The 21,155-nt window shown below is 46.1% G+C and overlaps 1 protein-coding gene across 7 annotated transcripts in view; it reads right to left on the bottom strand.

Moving 5' to 3' along the window:
* The window catches only part of TSPAN4 (tetraspanin 4), a 400,378-nt gene that overhangs the window by 325,190 nt on the left and 54,033 nt on the right, over positions 1-21,155 (bottom strand). For all 7 annotated transcript variants that reach the window (XM_082761010.1, XM_082761011.1, XM_082761007.1 and 4 more), the window contains exon 2: positions 11,552-11,644. The gene's annotated coding sequence lies outside the window, so the exon portion shown is untranslated. The remainder of the gene's footprint in view (positions 1-11,551; positions 11,645-21,155) is intronic.

Below are 21,155 nucleotides of genomic sequence, written 5' to 3'. Positions count from 1 at the left end.
GCCGAGCAGCTGTGAAATCTCCCTGGAACTCCTCAGCTGCATGCCCTGGTCCGTGCTGCTGGGAAAGGTCTCTGCACAGCACTCGGCCCTGCTTTGACTGACGGACAAAAGCACAGTTTTGACTGCTGATGCTAGTCCACCGCCAAGCAGATTTGGCAGCAGACACCCAAACAACAGGTAGCTGTAATTCCACAAAAGTACACCAGCCTAGCCCTGATACTGGCCAGGTATTTAATGTTTAAAGACTGCCTCTGATTGTTTTATTCAACGCAGCTCGAAAGAACGCGTGCTGCATTGCTTAACCTCAGCTGAGGCTTTGACCCCAGGTCCTCAGTACCTGTAAGAGCAGCTGTTTGATTCAGCTCCCCTCTCCCTAGCCCAGATTCATCATTTCCAGCTAAAGGAAAGGACAGTATATTTGTTCTGTGCCAAAGCCCCTGGGACTCAGAAGACAAGATGAAATGGAAATTTTTATCTTTTTTTTTTTTTTTTTTTAAACAGGCTTATACAACTGCTATGGTCCAAATGAAACAAGATGGATTCTTAAGAGGCTAGGTCCCCAGGTACAAAGCACAGGCTGAATGTTATCAAGATGGTACATGCCAGTCATTAGGATGCTAATTGGCCCTGACAGAGCTCTGGTGACTGAAGTGAACATCCTAGCTGTCACTACCTGGAAGCACTGCTGCGGGGAACGGCTCCAAGGAGTCTAAAGGAAAGAAGAATGTGTGAGGAGGTAGAGAGATGTGGGGTCCTTATAGCTCTCTACAGCTGTCTGCATCACATATTTGACCAAGAGGAAAAGTACTTCTGTCTTTCTACATCATGCTGCTAAAAATTCCAATAAAAAAAACACTTTAGGCAATTTACATTTAAATAGGATTTGCTCATGAAGTAGATTATTTTGCTGGTCATGTTTACAATTACTTTCCATCCCCATTCCCAGGGCTCCATGACTTGTTTCCAGTATCATCTTCTCTCTCCCTGTCTCCCAACCTATCCAATTAAAACATCCAAAAACATTTAACTTGCCAAATTTCCCCACCAACGACTCTTTGCTGCTGCTCTCTTCCCATCAGAGCTCTACTTCATCATGAGAAATGCCAGTGTGTTGAATGTCTTTGTTCATTTGCTAGATGGCCAGATTTGCCACTCACTCACTGGCTTCCCACCACTTTCAAAGCAGGGAATCAAAACTGAGTGCTCAGTGTCCGCAAAGAGCAGCTGTTTCCAGTTTTGGTTGGACAGCATCCTCGTGGGGCTGGGGGGACGCCAACAGGGAGGTGCACAACTGAGGTTTGGAGTAGCTATAAATTAAAGAGAAGACTGAGGGTGGTCGAAATGTGGTTTGCTGAAAAGTAAATGTTATTTGCACATATTGATTAATGCTTGCAATGCAGGTGAATCCTCCTTCCTTGCAGCCACGGATGGACGCACAACAGGACCACAGCTCCTTGCCCTCTCTGCTGAACAGAACTGTTTCCAGCTAGCCTCAGTTCAGCATCTCAGAGTCACTCTGTAGAGGAGAATACCTAAACAGAGCCAGAAGGATCCTGGAGAGCCAACAGAATTTGTGCCTCTCCGCTGCACACTAAACCTCATTTATAAAACAAACATGACTCAAGAGTGTGTGCCTCCTATTGTCACTTCCATCAAGCCCCTGCAACCAGCTTCACTTTCCTGTGTAAATGGGCTTCATTGCTTCGTAAAATGGATGTATTAGTCATGAATAAAAACCAAAAAATTACTGGGGAGGGAAGCAATACTAAACGTACCACAGTCAATAAAAGGCAGAGGAAAAGAAAAATATTAGCTGGAGAGTTCCAAGAAGGTTAGTGTTACAAAGCAACAAAATATTGGCTTTGACACAGGAAAAAGCCCTCCTGAATACGAATGTGTTCCATACAGTGACAAAGAAGCTATACTTACCTCAAAGGAAACTAAGTAATATACCGTAGCACCTGAGGAAAGGGAGGAAGGCAGAAAAGGGAGGCAAAGAAACAAACGCGAAGAGAATGAGGCCACCAAAAACTGTTTCATATAGATTCCTCTGTGTCAAAGGAGATTTATACCTTCCCCTTGGAAATTCAGCATTCAGGAAAGTGGACTTAGAAGTATAACTCCATCATAATACCTCTTTCCCAGTCCCCAGGGAACTATAATACTGATTTACTGGTCAAAGAAATAAATGTGTCTCGGAGTACCATACAAGGCACTTTTTCCTTTCTGAAGTTAATCCAGCTCTAAGATGGATAAGCAAAAGGCCAACGCTAGTGGAAAAATACCACAGAAAGTACTGGTGTAGATAAAAGGAGCTTTCTGAAGGCCAATGCTCCTGTCACGATGGAATAATTTTTGTTCTCTAGACAGAGAGTTGGAGAATAAAAGCAGAAAAGATGCAGCACACAACCTGCTTCCTGGGTACCAGGATGTCTGATGATGCTTTGCTGAAAATACCTAATCAATTGAACTGAAAAGCAGAAGTATTTCATACAGGATTCATCTGAGCAAGTGTCAGCATGGACTTCTGCACTCGTTGCCTGGACTGCCAATAGAGTTGCTGGAGAACATGAAACACTTCCAGGGCAGAATGCATTTTGTGCTAAAGCAGTTGTCTAAAACAGTGTCAGATGAAGTGTGTCCTAAAACATCTCCTCCTTACTGAGTGGAAGGACAGTCCTCATAGCTCAGAGGCAGACAGCCAGTGTCTGGGCATCTGAAGCTAATGGCAGATTCACTTCACTGACTGTCAAACTGATGGCAGCACACCTAACTTGAGACTCGAGTTCAGACATGGAGTCTGCAAAAATGAATCCTCTTTTTTCTGTACTGACTGGAAGTCTTACTCTGGAGAATGCAAATTCAAGTTCTGAGTTTCTGTACAGTCTATGTTACCGATTAAAATGAATCAAGATGTAGCCCTTACAGTTGCAGAGATAGCCTTTTAAACACATCCAAAATGCAAATGAGAGCAATGCTCTGTTCACGAGCCTGAAGATTGATACAAACAGCACTTCAGTGATGCTCGAGAGCATGAACCGAGCCAGAGGAAAATTCTCAAGACAGAGTTTTGTCTCTTCAAAATTATCCCTTAGATTCATGTTGGCAGGTCTGCCCCTCAGCTTTTAATCCTGGGTTCAACTGCTGCTTCCAGGGGCAAAGGGGAAGATAAACCCCTGCTACTGTTAAAACACTCTTTTTTTTTTTTAGATAGGTGAACAAAACTAATTAGTCCTAAAATGGAACTTAATGATAGAGACTGCAAGTGTCCAAATCCATGCCCTGGCTAAAGAACTCCTACAGCTCTCACTGACCAGAGTCCCACTGGAAGGCCACAGGTATCCCTTCACCTCTCCCCTTTCAGGCCCCATAAGACATCTGGGTGTAAGCAGGTAACAAAAGCAATCCGCACAGCCCACAGACCTGCTCTGTGCACAGGTGAGAGGCTCTTTGGGAAAAGCACAGCCAGAACTGGGTCACCAGGATGCCAGCAGCCCCCTGTTGCTCACTATCTTGTCCACATGCTGCTCAGGGTGAGAAGCTCCCTGGGTGTGTGTCCAGGTCTGAGAAGCACAACATACCTGATTTGTGCAGACTAACAGTCTGTTAGTTAGTGGGGCTACGGCTCTCACCAGCCTGGAGGATGAACGGTGTGCTCCCTCCCTCTGGGAGGGCTGGGCACAGCTGGCACCAAGTCTCTATTCAGGCAGAAGTATTTGCTAATGCAGCGGTCATTTATTCCACGCTGGGCTGAAAGCTCCCTGGTTAAGGACCGTCTTCTTGTCCTGGCATTGTACAGGGTATGAGTACACTATGAGTTACTAGTCACAGCTTGTAAATGTTTCTGTGGTGCAAATAAATAAATCAGTTTTAGACTAAATTCCAAACAAGAGGCTGTTTCCAGGCAGGAAAGAGGCATAGGAGACATATTCAAGATTACAAGGGGTCGAGCTAATCTCTCAATTAGAAGTAAACCAGACCCTGACCACCTTCTTTATCAAGGACAAATAGCTATGGGGAAGCTGCTTCACAACTCTGCAGCAGTTATTTATTAAAACTGAGAGATTACTCCTACCTGCAAAAGGCAAAGGGACTCCAGAAACACCTTCTGCAGTACACATGAGGAACAGTCCAATCTAAGCCTCAATTTCAAATGCTAATTACTTTCCAGAACACTCACCTGAATTTTTCCAAGCTTCCACAGAGGATTAAAAAATAGGCTGGTACAGACATCTTCAACTTTTCCTCCTCTGAATTTATATAAATTACGTAATTTTACTTTTAAAGGACTACAGCAAGTGACTAGAGGAGAACTGCACAGTGAACTTTAACACTACATTTGATACAGCAGGAAAAGAATACTTTGAAAAGTAGCAGAGTATTTTTTTTCCTCCCCAAGAGCACAAAGAAAGAAGGTAGAAAGGACTATAATTGTACACCTGAAAAGTTATTCAAGGATAATGGGACGTGTGGCAAGTTACTTTAATGGCTGAGTTTATGATATACTTCAAATGATACAAAAGAGCCCCAGTGCACAAGGATGGCTGCCATCTTAGAGCAGAGGAATACACTTAAAGATGGGTGCTTTCTTAACGTATAAATCTGACAAGTTGTATGAGCGTGTTGGCAGAGCAATCTAGCAGGAAGGGGGCTCACGCTAGGATTTCAGTTAAAATCCTGAAGGCAGCTTCCTCACCATCACCACCACCACCCCCCAAAAAAAAAAAAAAAAAATTGGACATTTACTTAATTTTAGGACAAACTGATGACTAGCATCCTATCCTAGCAAGAATACTCAGTGAGAGCATTAAGCTCAGCTAGATTTCACCGTTGTTTCAGGTGGGTTGGGGGGCCACCAGCTGATCTCCCCTAGCAGCTCTGTGCTACCATCGCTGTAACCCCAACAGCTAAGCAGCACGTGCCACCAGAAGCATTTAGTAAAGCACAAGGGCTCAGCTGGACCAGACAAAATGCTACTGCCCCCAGGTTGAGGACAGATACAGAGAGCAATCGTGCAGGTTGCTCTCAGGCAGGCACAGAGCCTGCAGAACAACCACATCCCAGCTCCTGACTTTGCCGTGCTCACAACCACATCCCTCTATTCTTCAGTGCCAGCTGAAGGGAAATGCTACTACACAAAACAGTGGGAGAAATGCCTCAAGTCTTCACGATATACAAACCCTGAAGGAATACGCATTATAGAAAGATTTAGTTTGCTGGCATGAAATCAAACGTATAAACCAAAGATTATTCACAAAGATCAAGACAACCTTCAAAGAAACCAGAAATCCAAGGGGAGGCGAAGTATTTCCAAGTAGTTCCACTTTCCTCACACAAGCCAGAGAAGCTCAGAGAGAGGGTCATAAATAATGGACTTTATTTTCATTCTTTGCATATATTCTTGCTGGTGCAGTGCCCAGTGTGATCCAGGGATGGAAGCTGATAGTCAGACATTTTTGGATACTGAAAGATACCTTAAAAGGGACCTTTACTTGGAATGGGAGTGCTCAGATTCTGAAACTCAGATCTGGCTAATTCAGTAATTGTTTTTACATGCTCTACAAGTATAAGAGCACTTCCAAGAAAATGAGAGTTCTGAATAATAAAAGCCTCAAGTAAACACACACACACACACAGACAAAGTGCATTTCAAGATGCAGTGGCTAAGATGTTACCTATTCAAATTAAGGTACCTATTTAAACATCAAAGAAACCATTGACAGAGCTCCCCTAAAGCAGAAAAAGAGCCACCATTGCTGATGTCTTCAGAACAAGACCAGGAAATCTTTCTCAGATGTATAACCTAGCTTAAACCGCAATTGATGGCTAGATGCTGAAATTAGTGTTACTGAAAGCAGCCCTTTCCCAGCCACTCGCATTGTGAACGGTTCTGGGCACATGACAATTCAGAGATGATTAGCTGAAATGAAAATAGGTGCACAGAAGTGCTGCTAAGAATAAGAGGTCTATCGAGGGAGAGCTTGGCTTGTTCAAATCGGCAGAACAGCCTGATAATGGACAGGACTGGTCCCTGCAAACAGACTTGGCTGTGGGAAGTAGCAAGAAATAAGAGCTGTTTAACCCATAGGGTGATCCTTGTGCAGAAATGAGCTAAGATTTCTGTGCTGGAGGTCAGGAGAAGCTGAGTATGGAGCAGAGATCCTCTGGAGCAGCCTCCCAGCGGGAAAAGCGGAAGAGGAGAAGAAAGCAGATAAAGAAAGAATTTAAGAGTCTGCAGAAAGGGCTCCTGTCCCGTGTTGATCCCCAGCAGCAGGGAGCCTTCCCTGGGACAGGGGCTCGGAAAGTCAGGTTGTCTTTTCCAGCTCTGAGCTCACACGCAGGGTTCAGTACGTTGGTAACTAGCAAGAGGAAAATTAGGAACCTCCTGACATGGAAGGATGGGGAAAAACAGAATTTACTTTATTCCCAAAACAGGAAAGGGTTTTTTGTTTGCTTTGGTGTTTTGTTGTGGAGTTGTGTTTGTTTTTTTTTAAATAAACACAAGTGTAATGTCTGGTTTTTGTCAGTTCTCCAGCAGCACAGGAGGACACACAACAGGGTCAACACGTTTCAAGAAGAAATGATTCATGACGCAGTCCTGAGAAGCCTCTACAGGCAGTCCAGACAGGCTCTCTGCAATTTTGCTGCCAGAGGGAGACTTCACATAAATGCTGTTGCAAAGATCCTTATCTCCCATCAACAGAGGGAGGAGAAAGCTTCACAGATGCTGAAGAACCAACTTTAAAGCCCAAGAGATTCAGGGGGAATGAAGAAAGCAGCAATGCTCTGCATTGGCCAGATGACACTGGCTGCTGGGCCATCGATCAATCCAGGGACCTGTGCTTCTTTCTGCAGACTCGATGCACAGGCCCTAGATTCATCAACCCTTTCTACAGCACACCAAAATCAGTCATTATATTAAAGCTCAAGTCATATCAACCTAGTAAGAAAGGTGCTAGTTGCTCTTCTTCTCTATAAATCAGAAGCAACTTCCCATAAAACCATCAAAACATACGTCCTAGGACTCAGGAGAGCTTGATTCCCCTCCTCACCGTGCCCCTGTTCGAATGAGTTACATCTGACAGAATTCCCTACTCTCAGCCTTACCTCTTACCAGATATACTTTGGGATCTCAGGGAGAACATCCACCTTTGGCGGCATAGCAACATCTAATTGACGTTCCTGTTTCTACCAGAATCCTTCCCTTCTCTGCATCTTGCTACACTGGGAGCTGTGAATGCAAACTGTCACCAAGCCCCACCTTTCCTTGGAAATTACGGGCTAAGCCCCGACAGAAGTAACCAGAAGAAAAAAAAGTCATGCAGGAAGGAACAAAATTCAGCCAAAGTCACAAGCTTTCCATAACCGCCTCATTGTCTCAGAGGCCCTCACTCTCCCCTTCTGCACACAAAGCTCCCCCTCTCTGGAAAGTGTAAAGGAACTCTTGTGTACTCAGAACTGCGATGTGAAAATGAAATTGTGTGGTGATGATCTTGAAACTGATTTAATGAAGCAGTTTAATTCCACCCTTCCTTCCTCCCAACTCCACCCTCCCCTCCGAGGAAGGAAATTTGTTTGGGTTAGCGAGGTGGGGGAAAAAAAGCAAGCTAAAAATAGACTTTTTGCCTTAAAAAAAGTTAAAGCTACAAATAAACAGCCTGAAACAGGAATGCTATTAATCTACCCTCCAAATTCCTACAACACTTTCTGGTTCAGTTCTTCAGAATGTTTTCATAAGGATCAAACACACAGTGTTATTTCTGCAGAGCTGGTGGTACCCCCAGAACTGCCTGCTTCCTTGCAGCCTGCTTCCTCGCATTTTCTAAGGTGACTGGCTCTGGCATGAAGAGGGTCAAATTATGGAACAACCAAAGATATAATACAAGATTAACCACCAGCATATTTCAGCAGTGCCCTTGCATTCTAGGAGCCAACGTGGAGAGAGAAAAGAGGGGAGGAAAGAAAAAAAAAATCAAGGAAGACTGAAGCCCCTTGACAGAGCTGCCTTTTATTTTCACGTTCCCAGCTTCTCATAGCATGCTGCCATGGACTGCCACAGATACTGCTATGTTACCTGATGAGTTACATTTAAATAAAATAAAATAAACAAACAGGCAACAAAAAAAAAAACAACCACCTCCCTCTTATAGTAGATGAGCCCTCTGGAAGGAGAAAAGAAATGTCTCGCTTTCATCTCGGAGTTCAGAGGGAATGTTTTATAGCTGTCAATCCTAGCCAGGTTCTACTCTTTGACACGTTGGAGAGCGCATCTGAGTGAGGCTGTGCAGCCACCAAACAGCCGGTCTCTGAAAAAGAACAGAGACATTTGGGAAGCAAAAGTCCTTCCTGTGACCCTAACGTGAAGCCAACACGGGACAGGCAGGCCAGCTGAGTTAGGCAATGTGACCACACAAGGCAAAGCACTGCGAGACAGCCACACAAGGAACAAGCTGCTGCTGCTGGACACCAGGTGAGGAACACAAGCCTGAAGCTGTTTGCCTCTGCTGCTGCCCCAGGTCTAAGCGAGCATTTTCGCTCAGGAAGGCGAGATACACTGGGTGCTCGGAGCCAGACTAGACGCTGGGATGACACCTGGCGTCACTAGCACATACACAACCTTCTCACTTCCCATCCATCCAGTCCTCATTCCTTGTTGTCTCACTGTGACTGCTAAACAGACTCCAAGGATACAACTTGGGCTGGGCAGAAATACTAGCGAAAGGTATCCTAATACTTATTTCTTTAACTGCTATACTGGAACCTTTGCTAGCTCTGCATGTTTATCCTCAGCTCCCATCCTAGATGGGAAGAGTCCTTTAACAAAGAGGAAACTGGCGCAGAGACTAAGTCACGCTGCTGAATTCTCAGAGGGAATCTGCATGCAGACCAGGGCGATGAAGTTGGATTTGCAGAGCTCTTAATTAGCTTCCAGACCATTCTCCTTTCAAGAGCCATACGTGCCGGCACACACTTGTGCAGCTTACAAGAAGCTCACTGGCTAAACAAAAGGCAAGTCAGCAGCAGAAAGACGAGGGTGGCGCGGGTCAGTGTTAGCAGCACGTGCGAGGCATCCAGCATCACACCTGCTCCACGGGGAGCCTTGTTCGAGCAGCCACAGCTGCAGACTCCTGCCTCCGCAGGCTGCGGCAGCCAAGTGTTACAGCACAGAAAAGGCCTTCGACATCACCCTCTGACGCAGGCTAGTTTTAACGAGTGGAGGTGGCTGCCACGGCTTCAACCTGGATTCAATTTTCTTAGAGCACTGTAACGGATCAGAAGGGAATGGACATCAGCTCAAGAGGAACAGAAAGCAGGCTTAAGCGTGGGGATGCAATCCTGCCTTCAGTCAACGTCAAGAGCTTCAAAAAGCAGCCTGGGATGTTTCTTTGCAGAAGCAAAGTCTAGGGCTCCTTTACAGCACTCAGCTCAGCACATCTCCAGTGTGCATACCAGGCACTGCTCCCAGTGACACCCCTTTACGACTCCCTTAAGATGGTATCACCACAGCTGCAGATGATTTTTCAGAAAATTTAATTGATCTAAACCGGCATGTCTGCACTACAGTCAGGAGACTTGGCTGAGTATCTGTCCATGCATCAAGAAGCCTCTGCTAGGAGCAGTGCTCTGTCAGTTGACACAGGACGTGTCTCACTTAAAGCTTTTCTCCCTCCTGTATTTTACCCAGCATGAATTCATGGTCTAGTTGTCAGGCAAAATGCCTGCAGGCAGGACCAAGGATCTAAGGGCTTAACGGGGGGAGGAAAGGAGAAAGATTGCAGGCAGCTTCAATGACAAGATCATGATACCTTCAGCAGAGGTATCTGCATCATCTGCAGATTTACTAGGGAAACTCAGAGGAGAGTACAGAAACTGAGCTTCACCCTTTTATCTTTTTGTGATTAAAACAGTCATTTCTGCATGGCACTAAATTAGAAGGAAAAAAGCAGCAAACCAACCACCATATCCAGCGCTGAGTCCCCCATCACAGCAGCACCACGTGTGCTGCACTTGCTCGCAGAGACAGGAGTGGAACTCAAAGAGTTAAGAAATCTTTATCGCAACGATCAGGAAGAACAGTGCTAACGTGAGGCACACCATGGCCTTGATCGATACTCCTAATACATAAAATATGCATCTTAGAGGACGTCTGCAGCACTGGAAGCAGCCTTCCAGCTGAGCAGTTGCTTTTCCTTCGACTCTGCCTTGCCTCTAACTACTTTTCATTAGAAAGATTACCTTCACTCAATATTCAATTCCTGACAGGTATTCTTCACTGCGTACGCTGCAAGCTGGCTGCGTCCTTCCAGGCAAAGAAACAATAGCTCTCTAGAAGCGACCTTTTTCTAAGTCTTTTTTTTTTCCTAACTCTTATATAATTTATGCATCAGCAATACTGACAAAGGCTAGAAACATACATTTAACCCAATTTTTTCCTATATCCTTTCAGAGGACATGGGGCCTTTCCTTTTACAGAGTTGTTTCTTCCTGTTGTCCTTGTTATTTCTCAGGAGAAGCAGTTACCTGAGCACTTCCACCCAACCCCCATAGCCCAAAATCTATAGCATGTCAATATTCAATGCCATTTAATTGTACAAGTATCCTAAGATCCCTTAAGCACTTACCTTTTTGTTTGTTTCTTAAATCCTCAAGCTTTCCTCAGAGCAAACACTTGCACAGGCCTAGATTTACTCCTGCCCTTCTACTCTTGCAAACAGAATCCCCACATAAGATACAAAACCAGAGATGACTTTGCAAACAATCGTTATATCATTTTAAGCTGTGCAAAATATCAAATATCACTTGAACGTGTTCTACTGTGTTATTGACAGAAGAGAATTATTGATAAAAGAATCACAGGCAAGTTATGTGAACATTCACAGGTAGCTGGTAGGACTAGGGGAGCACTCTTCTTCAGCATTTCATTTAGGTAGGAATTATTAAAAAATTCATGGAACAAGGATTTTCAAGAGTTCATTTGGTATCCAAATAGCATTGGTCAGAGAGCTTCCTTACAGCCCTAAGAATATTCCAGCCTCTTGTTTTAAGAGTACACCTAAGAATAGATTCAGCAGCACTCCAGCACTGTGACACCTTCTCCTTTCACCTACCTATGACTATCGGTCTATGACGTGCTTTCTTCTGGCACTCCAAACCAGTAGACAAGTCAATTTTCTTTGCCCAAGCAATAGTTTTCTCTCCTCCATTTAATTAACTTAACTTTACTTCAGAAGCTGTTTCTCAGGAGCAAAATATTTGATCCAATTCTTGTTTTGATCAATGGACACATAAGCAAAACAATCGAAGTATGACGCCCCCACCTCAAGACACAGCAAAACTTGAAAGATTTCCTTTTCTGGCACCTGCACAATACCAAGCTCCCAGTATGAAGGGGAAAAAATGTTCCATACCCATTTGGCATGGGATTGGTAAATCAAATCTTTTGTGGTAGCAAAGTGAATGGACAAAGTCTAAACAGAGAACACGATTACTTTCATGGATTACAATTAATGACTCCTCACTGGAGAAAATAGAGTATATAAGAGAAACTCACTGCGACTGTGGTTTTAGAGCTGGTACACGAGATACAGCTGGAAGTTGCTGTTGATCTCCCACAGCAATAATGTCCAGTTCTTCGGTGGTGCTTCTGCAAGAGACAAAACAATAGATTTCTGAGTAAAACAGGCAGGCAGAGATGAAGCATCACTTCAGGAACACTTCAATCTGTGATTACAGCTCACTACTTCATGGTCTTCTCCCCACACACTCTTCAACCTCGATGAAGTTTGTCACTAGACTGAAACTCAAGTCGCCGAAGACAGACTGACTTACTGGAGAAGATCTCTTCTTCCACATTTCCAATACACAATTAAAAAACAGTTTAAAAGGGGTGACATTTTCTTAGGAAAGCCACACACAAGCTAATAAAGTGAGAGTGAACGTGCAATGGCAAGAGACATAGCATGCTGGGCAGTCCTGCTGGAAAGTCCAAGTAGAGAGTGCCTGTTAACACCACCCTGCAATTTATGGTCCGCCAGCAGCCTAAGAAACAAGCTCTGTTCCTGGGGAGCAAGGCACAGGAAGCATTCAGAAAAGAGCACAAGCTTATGTTTCCTGTGCAAGGAGAAGGTCACAGCAAGTGACTGTGATAACGATAAATCTTTATAAATCATTCAAGTTTCAGACTTTGACAAATGCCACCAAAGCCAGCCTGGTTGGTGGGAGCAGCTTATGTATCAAATACCCCGAAATGAAAGACATCTTCTGCATGGGAGCAATAGAACTGCATAAAATGCTTCTGCACAGGGAAAAAGCAGGGTTACAGCTATACTCAAATGCACAGGAATGTTGAAACGCATCATCAACAGTTTGGTTCCACCTCCAGAAGTAGTGGTAAGGTCTGTAGTGTGGATTGACCTTTTAAAAACAAAAGCCCTTCCTCCTCCACTGCAGTTTTATCACAGTTATAGTAGGTGAGGGATCACACTACTCTTTTGTGCCACAGGACTTTTTTTAAAATGTGTATCAAGCATTACATTTGGAACTGCAGAGATTTTTAGTTAAGTGCAATGCAATTTGCACCCCTGTAATGTCCTTAGGGTTACAGCTCAGCTCCTAAAAACAGAGTGACATCCCTCCTGACCACAGACAGCAAAGAGGACAGCCTCCTTCCCCATTTTAAAGGCATTCAGCCTGTAGAGCAACCATGGCTGGTTTGCTACAGCGTGACTCCTTAGACCAAAACCAGATGGAGAAGCCCAAACCACACCACCTCACGTGCCGAGTGCCACTAATTTCCAGCTGCTCTAGAAATCCGGCACGACAGAAAGCAGGCTACATCCCTGGTACATGTGGGAGCATTGCTGCCTGATGTTTCACTGCCACATAAATCAAGCAGGCCCCCAAGCAGCATCAGCAGTGCATTCCCTGAACATCGCCTTATTTTGGTTTGCCTCCCCCTCCCCCCAAAAAAAAGAAAAACACAAAAAATACCAAATAACAAAGGAAGCAAGTATCAAGTGTTTCTTAAGGAGAGTTGCCTGACAATTTTTAGATTTTTATTGTATTTTTAAACTTGAGAAATACCAGAAGCAACATCACCTTTTAAGGCAAAAGGCAGCTGAAAGCTAAATCCTTCTAAGCCAGAGTGACTCACAACAGCAAAGACTTTTCCTAGAAAAACAAATTCAATCACTGAGCAGAGCAGTTGAGAAGCCCAAGTAAGAACGATGCCAACCCATCCCTCTCTCCCCACAACTTTTGTGGGCTGGTGTGGACCGGCTCAGCAAGTGCTCCTGGCTGCTATGGAAGAGCGAACGAGCTGGACAGAGCAGTGCCCGACCCGATCCCATCCTAATGTCATCTTTTCATTCTGTAGGAATGCAGAACCAAGCGTCACACACCGCTGCAGCTGAGTCTCCATCGCAGCCACAGGCAGCTCGCCAGCTAAGGCGGAGAAGCTGCAGGAGCATGTACACGACGCTGTCTCCAGTGAGGCTGTGGATGGCATGAAAGCCAGCGCTGCCACAGCTTCGTCACGCCTGTTAAGCGACGCTAATGAAAGCCGGGTCACATGAGGCTACCCAGGCTGCAGTCCCACCTCCTGAAAGAGACGGGGCTGCACCACGAGTGGCAGTCACTAGTCAGAGGCTGGTGCTCAAGTCTGCTCCTCAGACCCAGCAGATGTGCTAAATCCTCCTCTGAGCACCACAGCCCCTGCGCAGACATCCCTTGTGCTGCTGAGCACAACGGGCCCTCGCAGCATCGCTTTCATACCAGCAGGAAAATCGCCGCGGCGTCACCCCAGTTAGCACAACAGGGCTCCCTCCTCGCCCAGCTACACCAGGCGTCCTGCTCCACAGACCAGCGGCACGTGTTTAACCTCTCTGCCCTGGCCTGTGCCAAAAGCCTCCCGGCTGCCTGCCGTGCAGCACACAGCCTGCGGTCCATCGATGGGGACAGAAGGCTCTGACAGCTCCCAACTGCTTAGCGGATTTCTTCAGGCTCACTTCATGGGTTTCCTAAGCGAGGAAATTACAGCTTCGCAAGGGAGGGCGAATGGAGTCCTAATGCCTAAATTCAAACTGTCTGATTAAGGACCTGTCACAGACAGCTCAGCTTTCCAGGAGCTGGAACACCCTGAACCAGACAAGAGCCCTGCTGCTCTCGTTTGCTTGGTTTGAAATGCTCTCCTCCTTCACTTGCTCTCCTCACGCTTCTCTTCCTCCCTCAGCATTGCTCAGGGAAGATAAAAACAAAACCAAAACAGTGTTCCTAAGATAAGAGTATCAAAATTAGATGTCAGCAATTTTCACCTCTGTGCCACAACCCACTGGTTTCTGCATTTCCCCTCCCCATTTTTTTTTAATTTAGTTTTTCAAGGTAACGTTGATTTTTTTTTGCCTACATACTCTCCCTTTTGCAAACAAAAACTCCACTTGGCAACTTGGCATCATCCTGTTCCTTTGAGATCTCCTCCTTCCATTCCTGCTGCTTGATACAAGCCACTCAGCCTCACAGAAGGCTGCAGCGTGCATCTCTCCCGCCGTACCCATACCCAAGCCCATCACCACACACTCAAAGGCCAGCAAAGCTGCCGCTACCTCCAGCTGGTACCTGCTCAAGCTCCAACACATGAATTGCCCTCTTGGAAGCCCCTGTGTGTCGTTAGTGGGTTTGGTTTTTAATATATAGAAATGTATTAAAATATATTCCCGAAGCCTACACTATCCTCATCCTCTTTACATCAGCACTGCCCTTGACAGTTGTATTCCTACGGCACCTGCCTCACTCCTCACTGACAGCCCCAGATTGATTTTACTTTTTAGAGTTACTGTTTACACAAAGTCCAGAATATCTGCTCGTAATAGACTAGTATCTCAACTCTTCAACGGACAGACTCGTGTGAACTTTGATTAGAGCTAGTGCAAAGAGCAGATGACTGTTCAAGCACTGCCCAGAGCTCCTGAGCGCGTGTGGATGTTCAGGTGGGAGCTGCGCTGAAGCACTGCCTTCTGAAAAGGAGCTGCTGCTATCGAGTTTTTCTGGCACCAAGAAAAGCTCTTTAGTAAACACTAAATCCAATAAAGCCCTGGCTCACGGCTACAGCCCCTATGCCGAGGAATGGTACAGGGCTGCAAACATCACTGATGAACTGTGATCCTCTACTCTTTTGAGATCTCCGTACGACTAAGTCTCCTCTGTCCGAGACTAAGGCTCCAGAGAGCTCCTCTCTCACCTCCGTGCTACCCAATGACAGTTACAGAAACAAGTAAATAGACGAGTGCTCCTGCTTGTTCAGAAGCAGCTGACCCAGAGCACAGCTACAGGGCTGGCAGATTGTAAGAGCTCTGACCTCCTCCTACTCCACTGTATGCACTGCTGTAATGCTGCACGCTTCCCAACCCTGTACCAAGCAGCATAACCACGTGCCACGTGTAAACTTCTAGCAGCATCCCAGATGGAATCACGTGGAGTGGAGTGGGGCGTCCCTTCGAGAAGATTTTGTTAAGTATTTGCATTCTGTGTTCCTGTTCACAGCAGCACCTGTGCTCAGTGTAGCACTGAAAGCTGCAAGGTCTGTGATCCTCGCTTGCTGTCCAGCAAACGATCTATCCCATGGGTGCAGCCTGAGAAGGCCAATAGCCCTTGCAAACCTGTAAGGGAGGCAGAAACAGCAGATTCCTTCCTGAAAGCCTCTTGGCATCAGCCATTGCTTTCCATTACTGCCATCTAACTCGCTATCTGACTTCGTATCTACTGGAACATCAAGAAATCAAAGCCATCTGTGCTGGTATCTTTAAATAAAATCGGTTACTTTGGGTCCAGAAATCATTAATGAGTTTAAATAGTCATTTGAAATCCAGCGTGTTGTGCTAGACAATTTCTTGAGGTTTCCAGGCATCACTATTCCTCTCTCTCTTCCCCAGGCTTGCACAAGCATGGCTGTGGAGCTCTGAACAGCCAGAGGGGACAGCACCAGCTTGAACAGCCACCTGCAGCAGAGCCACCCGGCCTCAGCCACCATGGGACACCAGGACACCCACAGGACACCCCACGGGACACCAGGACACCCCACGGGACACCAGCAGCACAGCAGCAGCTCCCACGACATCCTCCTGCGCCTGCCAGAAGGGACAGGCTGCCTGATGCTTACCTTTCGCTCATAATTCAGGTGCTGTTATGACACGCGCTGATAATTTAGTAGTTGCAGTGTCCTTAATTAAATCGAAATGATTAAAAGTCCCAAATACTAAACCTTGGGTAAGGTCAGCAGTTTTAAACCTAGTTTCCATTTTTAACTGTTGCATCTGAATAAGGACTGATTCTCCCTGCTTCGTAGCTGTGGAGATGTTAGCTTAAAATAACCCCTACACTAGAGGTTGGTACACAAATTTGTTAAGGAAGATGCATCACCATTCATTTAACTAAGCAGTTATGCAATAAATCATACACTTACTCAAGTCTATTTTTGCCCTTTTTAGATGAATGCTGCACTTCCTTTTTACTACTACAGTTGGGTTACTGGTTGTTTTTAAAACTTTTACGTTCTGCTAAGATGTCCCTGAACAAAAATTGAAACCCAATTAAAACCTGCAGAAACAGCATTTTAACTGAACTTTACTACCCAAACTGCCCCAAACTTGAAGGCACATCAAGAGAAGAAAGCAAGTTTATCAAAGCAGATGTTACACAAGATTGTTTTAAAATAGAAGCAGTCGTGTTTTCATCCTTTCTTTCAATACAGACAGTCCTACCAGAGTAAAGAGAATATCTCACTATGCTTGGGCCAGGAGAGAATTGACAAAAAACGTTTTCAACTCCCATTCAGACTCAGAACTTCACAAGTTACCTGACAGAACTGAAATTGCTGAGAAATGTAAATGCCAAACATTCCCCCTACACCTGCAGAATAGGCTCGTGCTCTCAGAAGGCGTCCTGGTACTGTGGTAGACTTTTTTCCAGACAATTAAGCCATTGATTTCCTGTGGTTCGAGCACTTTCATCTTCCTTTAAAGCCCTAGTATTAACCCACACCGGTTACTACTTCTTAATTCAAGTGCTATTAAACAGAGAAAGTTTAAATCTTAACTTGATTTGCCATTATTTTGAGTTCACCACTAAATAGGTTTCTTTTCAGAGACTGCATTTAATCTCACATACACCATTTATATATTTATATATATATATTTACACACACACTATGGACGTAGCACTGCTTAAATGCCTTCACTGCAGTACTTCCCCAGCACTTTTTAAAACTCTTTCAAGGCTTCAGAAACAATGTTTCTGAAGCATGACAGGTGCCTAACTCCTGAAATGCATTATCAGCAGACAGAGTCAACTGTCCCTCACAAAGTCCCAAAGGTCACAGGTATTTTCCAAAGGAGGTATTCCAGTTCCCAAGGAGCTGATGCATCCCGTCCAACATCACAGCAGTGCCTACGTTTGTCCTTCCCATCCTCAGAAGCACAAGGAGGACTATCCTTCCCACACTGGGGTGGGTTCAGACCTGAGGCACTGCAAGAAAGGCTACACCAGCAAGAGCAGGATGCTGCCCAGGCTCTGGGCAAAGCTCATGGTGCAGGAATACTCTGAGCAAGGCTGATGCAGCCAACTGACGGCACAGCAGCTGGGGTCCAGGGCCACACCACCCTCTTTCCACAGCCCAGCCAGTGCTGCAGCACAACGCTGAGTCACAGCAATATGTCAAGCTGCCCTGACACAACCCACAGCACTCGACATCGTGCAGGAAGGTAGAAGTAAGTGACTTTCCTGAGGAGACAGCCCCAGAGCTCTCCAGGCCCTCCCATGATGCTGTCACGCAGCCGCAGCAAATGCCCAGCTCAATGGGGAGCAGCCACTGCGTAAATGCCATCCCACAAGCATGCCCCAAGCACGCCCTCAGGAGCATCTGTGGAGGAGTGAGGGAGACAGGAAGAGCAGCCAACGTAGGCAATGGAAATTCTGATGGTAGCACCACCAGTTTACATGTCGTTTAATTTCCTAATCCAATCAATTAAGCGAAGCACTTAAGGTCACAGCGCTGTAAGTTGCCTAGTGCTGTGATTTCTGCAAAGTACTTTTTTCTTTCTTTCCCTTCCCCCTCCTTTTGTGCTTTTTTTTTTTTATTAAGAAAAAAGCTTTTCCTTTTAAGCCAGTGACTGAGAATGACTGCTATCTTCATGTATCCACAGCAACAAAACTAAGGCACACGTTTTGCTCCCAGAAAATCTCCAAGGCAGTGAACTACATCATACAATTTTTACCATGGTATTTCCAGCGAGAAAACACACCTATCCTATCTTTGCCCTTCGTGGTGACTTCAGATCTAACAACACATTCCCAGTTTTGAGGCAAGTCTAGCTATCTTTTGCTTTCCTAAACCCACCACCCAAAACCACACAAACCAAATACATTTTCCATCTTGGGTTGCAGCAACTCCCTCTGCTCCAATCCTCCATCTGGTCACAGAGACACTGAACCCGGGCACGGCCCCTGTGCTGGCAGGGCACCGTAGCATCAGCTGTGAGCCCATCAGCCATTATTACAAAATAATGGGCTCTTGCTGGGCCAGCAGCAAAACTCACTGCAGCTATGGCAGGCACTTAGCAGTAAATGAAGAGCTGCTGTGCAGTAATTTAAAAGCACTGGTATTTGGCAAATGGTTTCAGCACTGGATGTGACCTAGTCAGTGGGTAAGGCAGAATTTAGATCTGTCTGGGCTAGGACAGCAGCATTTGTGCCATCCAGAGAGTTCTCCATTTCAATGAGTGCTGCATGAAGCAGCTTTCTGACAGTCTTAAGCACTGGATTTCCATGCACGCTCTCAGGCCCAAGTCCCCTTTTGTCTGGGGATTAAAAAAAAAAGCAGCTACACTGTGCTACAACCTTCCCTCTGGAGGAGGAACTGCTCTAATGGGATTGCTACCACCACTGGGCCTGGGGAAAACTGAATGCATCTCTTGAAGAATCAGTGTTGGTTTCTATGTTTGCTTTAAGATCCACTTGTAGAAATGAAGGTTGACTTGAGGCACTGCAAGTTACCTGAAGTATTTTAAACTCATCCAAGAGACCCTAAATTGCTTAGAAATCAACATCTTTACATTATTTAAGGGGTTCTGAAAGGTTTGTGTCAGGTCAGCTACAGTAATGTCACATTGCACATTACCACATCCACCTGAAAGCAGATGCAGTTCTTCACCTCCTCTCCCAATTCCTGTCACAGGCAAATCAGTATCAACAGGTCTCAAGTCTTCACATCTCTGCACCTCACACAAAATGGAGACAATACTTCATATAATTGCTCCATCTTGGGACCGAAATCATTAAGAGTGGGAGAACCAGGCCAGGAAGGTTCCTGGTAATGTCCCTGGCCTGTGTCCCAGGGAGGCAGCAGATTTCCCTACGGGTAGGGTCTGGCCCACATACAGGGCCCTCTGTTCCCCTCAGAAGGGAGTTGCCTACGACCATCACCCTTCTTGCCTTCGTGGTGGAGGCAGTCCTGAAGCGTGGAGTCAACTTCCTCACCCTAGACAGCCTCCTGTATGGACTTTTCCCCACACCCCCACCACACTGTCCCCTGAGCTCCCGGGCCTCAAACCTGCTGTGTGAGGGCAGCTGGGGAGGCAAGGTGGGTAGGGAGGGGCTCCCCTGCGACGCCGAGCAGGGACCTGTTTCTGTTCCTCTCCATCTCTCAGGTCCCCTCCCTCTGCCCGACAGTGCCAGGGCTGGGGGTCCCCCGCTCTTTGGGGTGTGTCACCCCGGTGCCTTTCTCTCAGGCACGGCAGGGAGTGACTCCGCAGGCCTAACTCCTGCTCACACCCCCGTAGCCCTTAATCTCCTCACCTCCTCCTTGAGCTCCGCCACCAGGCTGCTCAGCTCCTCCACCCGCCCGCACCTCACGCAGGCAGCATCTCTGTCACCCTCCGACGGCAGCGACAGGCTCAGACACCCCTGCAGCCGGAGCCCTGAACAGCCACATGATGGGGCAGGCACCACATGGGTCACCACAACCTCTGGCTGGGTTTGCAGCCTGTCGGTGAGGCGCCCTCCGCAGCGGGCAGGGATCCCCCGGCCTCCCCGCGCCAAGCGCCCCTCGCCCTGACTGAGGGCCGGCGCCATGTTTGCCCGCCTGAGGCGCTGTGGTGCTCAAGGACACGGCCTGAACATGCCTTTCGAGAGCAGCAATTCTCTCAGTACTTATTTGCTATGTCTAGCTCAGGAAATTTTTGATTTTGCTTGAGGCAGAGCAGGCGTTAGACTACACAAATAATTACTGCTTATACTTAAAAATGGAGGGAAACAAAAAAATTATAAAAAGCAAGGCTCCATACAAGTCTGTGACAAGACTGACAGCCCATCCTGGAGCTTCAGAAATTGATAGAAAACAAAAAGCATCCAAGAAAATGCAAAGTTAAAACACTTCATTCCATTTTCCTTCTGTCATGGGATTTGGTACAGTTACACAAGAGTTGGTCAAGTAGATTAAATGCTACAGGTGGAGATTAAATGGCAGGGCTAACAGCTGCTCACCGGCCACTGGTATTCCAATAGCACCACAGCTAACCAGCGTGTTTCTTGTCAGAATCACACCAGGCCCACAAGTTAATAAAAACCATAAAGTCCTTCCTTACCTCTCTCCAGCAGTTTGTGCCACCTGCCTCTCCCCTTCTGACTCACCATTTGCCTGGCAGAGGTTAAAACAACTCTCTAGTTTGAGCTTCACATGCCTGTTGATGTTCACTTTGCCCAGGTAGGACTCTTGCAAACAAAAAGCTTGGCTAATGCCCATCCATTACAATTGGCATGTGCTACTCTAATTCAATAAAAATGTCTCAGACATTTTCAAGAATCGGATGAGGTGCTATAATGAGGCCACATGAACTCAGGTCACTTGGCACAGTTTCTGCTGAGACGAAAACAACCATCAAGCACAGGGTGCTGCGCACAGACCACGGGTCCAGGACAGAATGGAGTACCCTAAGTCAGATGTTCTGTGTGTAATAAAACATACATCATTGTTTGACATAAGCATGAAGGAATAGGAAAAAACAGGCTTCTTTGTTGCCAACAGTTAAAGCACAGAAATAGACTTGTGTCTTTCTTGCTCCCGCAGAACCCCAGCAGGCTCCTCCAAGAAATGCCTGCTCATACCA

Source organism: Aythya marila (assembly GCF_965140915.1).
Source record: "Aythya marila genome assembly, chromosome: 5".
Classification (NCBI taxonomy): Eukaryota; Metazoa; Chordata; class Aves; order Anseriformes; family Anatidae; genus Aythya; species Aythya marila.
The sequence above is the reverse complement of the archived record's forward strand: the minus strand, read 5'-3'. Positions and strand labels throughout refer to the sequence as shown.